Source organism: Aulostomus chinensis, chromosome 18 (genome assembly GCF_037954235.1).
Source record: "Aulostomus chinensis isolate RoL2024-O1b breed Wild chromosome 18, RoL_Achi_v1.0, whole genome shotgun sequence".
NCBI lineage: Eukaryota > Metazoa > Chordata > Actinopteri > Syngnathiformes > Aulostomidae > Aulostomus > Aulostomus chinensis.
This window is the reverse complement of record NC_141337.1, coordinates 12,070,397-12,075,575: the sequence shown is the minus strand read 5'-3', so window position 1 is coordinate 12,075,575 and position 5,179 is coordinate 12,070,397.

Below are 5,179 nucleotides of genomic sequence, written 5' to 3'. Positions count from 1 at the left end.
TTTTTAATTTTTTATAAGCAGTATTACTTTGACTGCATTTTCATCACATTTACTGTTTCAAATTGAATTTGTTGCAAGCTATGTACAGTACATGTCAGTCAATATACCTCACCTGTACATATTATTAAAAAACACACACAAAAAAACCATTCTTACCGATCAATTACGCTTGCGCATTTGTACCTACCCGTGTGGAACTTACCAAAAACATGGGCTAAAATGACTTATATTCCAATAATTTCAAAGAAAGGGTTTAAATCCAACAGTTAGATCAAGGTTCCAGTTCATTAAGACATGTTTGAATAAAGAGTGTTTGGGAATGCCTTAGTGAACATTTTTAGGATGTTTTTAGTAAATTTTACCCTTGGAAAAATGTTCTGGAAGCAAATGGAAAAGTTTCCTTCTAAAACATTACCAAAGCGTTGCATCTAATATTCTCAGAAAATTTTCAGAAGGAATCTAGCTGGGTATGTTTGCTTCGAAGGTATATTAGTATTGTAACTGCCTCAGACGGTTCTAACTGTATCAGCCGTTACATTCAATAAATCACTACTCTGATCTGCGATTATATTTGCAACTTTTTAAAATCAATACATAAAGTACACAAAGCACGTTTATGTGTTTGACTGGTAATTCTGCTCCTGGTGCTCGTCTTTTATTTGTATCACGCCAAGTTACAACAAAAGTTATCCCCTGATGCTTTACTAACAGAGCAGGTCTAAAACTATACTCTTGAAGCTGATCTATAATGGATAGAAATGATGTGAGGAGACCTGACAGCAGCCCGTGAGCAAACACGTGGCAACAGCGTGAGTGGCCATCTGCATCGACCTGTTGGAGTGAGAGTGAGAGAGTGACTGAGGCAGAGGGGGAGAGTTTGAATGAATTTTAGAAAAGGAAATGCAGTGATTTCCATCAGCTGGTTTGGAACAAATAAGCCCAGTTATGTAGTGCATATTCTTGTCAGAAGATGGCAGAATAAGCAACCTCACGCATGGCTGCACACAGGCAACGTCGAAGAAAGGTTTGGGAACCTTACAAACACTGGTTGGCCCCTTGTTTTGCCACTTACCAGAAAAAATTGGAGATCGATCTTGAGGAATTACCCTCAGCTGGAAAACCTGTAGTCGTTCTTCAGCACCAGCTATTGGAAATGTTGCGTGCTGTCCGGGGATTAGGAAAAATTTGGGGAATATTCAAGAAGACGTGGAAGAAACGACTGGACAGTCAAATGAGTTAAAGATGTGCTGTGTCAGAGTTCATTTGAATTGGAGGGGTTTCCTCCTCTATTTTATGTATTTAATCATTATAAATCACACACACACACACACAAACACACACACACACACACACACACACACACACACCACTTTAAGCGAGTGTAAACAAAACTTGGGGAATGAATTTGAAAGATTGCTGTACCCATCAACCTTTTCTGATAGGATACATAGAAATGCACCAAAGTTCGTTGATGACAACAGTTATGAAGAAAGAGAACGAGAGAAACAGAAAAAGCCTGTCAAATTGGTCACTGGATTTTTTGTGTGTGTTTTGGTTACTGTACAGCTCATTCAAACTTGGGAGGGAGTCCAGATATAAGCTAAAGGTGATTCCTTTCATCTGAGGAAGGTTCAGTAATCCTTCCTCCAGCAATCCGAACAAACTTTTGCTTACTCACAGCTAACTCTGTGAGAAGAGAACACTCTTTCCCTCCCTTCCTTCCTCAATTCCTCCCATCTCGCCTCCTCTGTACAGTGAGACCACATGTATGCTCGGAGTCCTGCGTGTGCTGTGGCCTTTAATTATGAAAGACGTCAGCTGACTCACAAAGCCCACTCCTTCCTCCGGGGGCTCCGAATTAGCAACAGAGCCTCTTCTCTTTCATGGTATACTATCCTGTCTGGAAAGGAAAAAAAGAAAACATCTGTTCTAGTGGTGGAACAACCAAATATGGAACCCACGTAAGATCAGAAATACACACGAAGCTGCAGATCCTTTTTTTTTTTTTTTTGCATTACAGTGGAAATATGCGTGGCTATGTTTTGCATTTGATGATTATTTTGCAAGATTGAGGTTTATGTGTGGAGTGTTTTGTAAATGCATGCTAACGCCAGCACGTCTCATGTAACTTCAGCCAGTATTTCTGTCACATGTTCTGTTTTATACGTCTGGCATATAGAGGGACTCTCTAACATTCAAATGTGGTTGGCTCACCTCATCTGTGCCAACTTTTATTATTACCAGCCATACTAAAAACTACTTTTTGTACTGTACCAACCCAGCGGCGGGCATTGAGGCTAACTGATTTCCCATGCTGCCATCTGGGGAAAATGTTAGCATCAATCAAGTTTCATTAAATCAAGAGGATTTTCAGCAGAATCTAATTGTCACTAATCCCTGGTAATGATGTGAGAAATTCAATTGAGGTGAACTAAGTGAGCGTGACAATTGAAGGAATGATTGAGGATATATTTCCTAAAAATGGATATATGTTGCTCATGAGGGTCTTACAGCGTTGGCACGTCGTATCGCTCCACCACATGAGCTCACTTGTGGCTGCAGCAGGACTCTGAGGACACCATCAGCTTTTGGACATGTTTTATGATTCTGTCATCAAAGTTCAATATTTAATATCATTTTATAGTGTACTTCGGCTGACATAAAGTCTTTCAGAATGTGTTTAACATTTCCATATGGTTAAGATACCTTCAAAATAAAAGGAGAAAGTAAGTCAAGGGCATTTAAACAATCCCTTCTGAACAGTTTAGAAGAAATATCGAAAAGACCTAAATCAACCTTGCAAACGAAATCTAATTAAGTTTTTGCTTTTGTGCCAGATTTTAATAAATTAAATCTTGTGATGTTAGGAAAGAGGTGGAACGGTGGTGCAGTGGTTAACACTGTTGCCTCACACCAAGAAGGTTCCAGGTTCGAGCCCCGGCTCCAGCACAGGATCTTTCTGTGTGAGTCTCCATGTTCTCCCTGTTCCTGTGTGGGTTCTCTCTGGTACTCCAGCTTCCTCCCACAGTCCAAAGACATCAAGAGTTGTAGTTATCTAAAATAAAATGGCACTTCAAAAGTGGTTACAAGATATAAGTTTTTCTGAGTAAAAGTTGCATTATTGGTAAAAAAAAAAAGGTAATACATCTCACGATGTATTCAAGTCGACCTTTAACAATTACAGCTTATTGTTAAACAGATGTGAAACAAAGTAGATGAATAATCCATCGCTGGTAACTTCCATCCGTCCATCGATTTTCTCTTATCCGTTAAGGGTTGGGGGGGGGGTGGAGCCTATCACAGCTGATATTGGGTGACATACTTTGACACGGTAACCAGGGGAATTGAGGATTGAACCAGCGACCCTTCGCTTGCTAGACGGCCACTCTACCACTTTTAATATTCAGTTATTATTCAAAATCAAAATATGCTTTTACATTCCCACAAAAACTACAGGGACTCTCCCGTGTCATATTTGTGTGGTTTGTAAAGTGTTTGATGACGAAAAATTCCTCCGCATATTGAGGCTGAAGTCCGGAGGTAAAACAACAATCAATAGATCCAAATAATTCAAAATCAATAACTTTTCTGCTACATTGGAATATACTGGAGGACAATTGTTACAGATCTCTAAGAAGAAAATTACAGTCTCATAAAATGTTAAATATTTTTCATGGGGACAGCAATCTGTGTAGCTCTGGCTGGCATGCAGCTTCCAAAGAATCTGAGCCCATAATTGAAGGCATGCCGTCAATCCCTCCCGTTGTGGATTTATTTGCATGAGTGAAAATCATCCAGCGGGGATTGAGTTACGGTGGCTATTGGAGATTAGGCGTGATGAAGGATGTATATGCTGTGTGGTGACTCTTATTTAGGAATAATGTGCGCATGAGAGCCGAAACAGAAACACTCTGAAGGAGGGATGAACGGCCCTCAAGGAAGACAAGGACTTCATTTCTTCATAGCAGATAAAAAGCAGGATCAGAGCGTAAAAGTGGTTTCCCTTGTGAGCAGCCACAAATGAAGACTGGAGGACACATTTTCCGACCGTGCCACAGTCTCCTTTGATTGAGGGGAGAAATACTCTGGGATTTTCTCTCTCTACTCTGTGGTTTCAGGCCTCACAGTTAAATTGTGACTCCAGCTTTATTTGATGAGAGAATAATTTGAGTTAGAGAGACTTTCAAACGGTCGTAGTAACTCAACACAAATTGGGGGAATATTTGGACTCAAGAGATGTTACAGTTGTTTTTTCTGGCAACCTTTTAAAGCTTGCTCCTGTTAGTGTGTTAATTTGCAAAATAAAAAAGTCAGACTCTGCTAATTGATTGGAAAATTGGAACAATTCAAGTCGACAGAGAAGCATAAGGTTTGTTCATGAGGACCTGAGTGAGACTGGAGAGCACCCAGAGATACCATACTCCCAACAGGGCAAATATTAGGCCCCTGGCACTTGCATGCTTGGGCCCTAACTGAAGCTGGACGCAGTGATGAGAGGGCCCTGGCTCCAGTGAGTGAGAAACCTGATCACATTTGGATTTTGCATGAACCAGCTGACTAATGTCACTGCCTGCATCCAATAGGTGGCGCTAAAGAAAACTCATTTATTATTTGTCATGTATCTGTACATCACATGAAGACAACACTATGTATTTTTTTATGCAAATCAAATTATATTTGTTACGTCAGACTTTTTGTGACCACTGGGTGGTGCTATGACTGTAATGCTTCAGGTCTTCATGGTTACCGCCTACATCACCGAGTTCTGATCAAGTTTGGGATGGATTTGGTCAACAAAGTAAGGAGGGGACATTCAAATGTAAAAATAAAATATAAGAAAAAAAGAAGAAAAGGAAAAAATGATTTTCTATTGTCACCTGATGGCACTAATTTGACTAATATGTCCAAATATTTGATGAAAAAAAAAAAAACCTACAAGGAGCCTGGTGTTATCAAATTCTTTAGCTCCACTAAAACCCCTGGCATCTTCCACAAACGTTCAGTCAGTGCGAATGATCTTCTGATCCCATTTGATTCCTAAAAAAAGGAGAAGTAAACACAGCGTCAGATCACAATCACAAATTGCTTCTTTATTTGCTGCATCTTTGGACCACCCACTGATTCCTTCAGGTGGAGGAGATGATTGATTAAACACACTGTGATTGTTTGCATGCAGAGG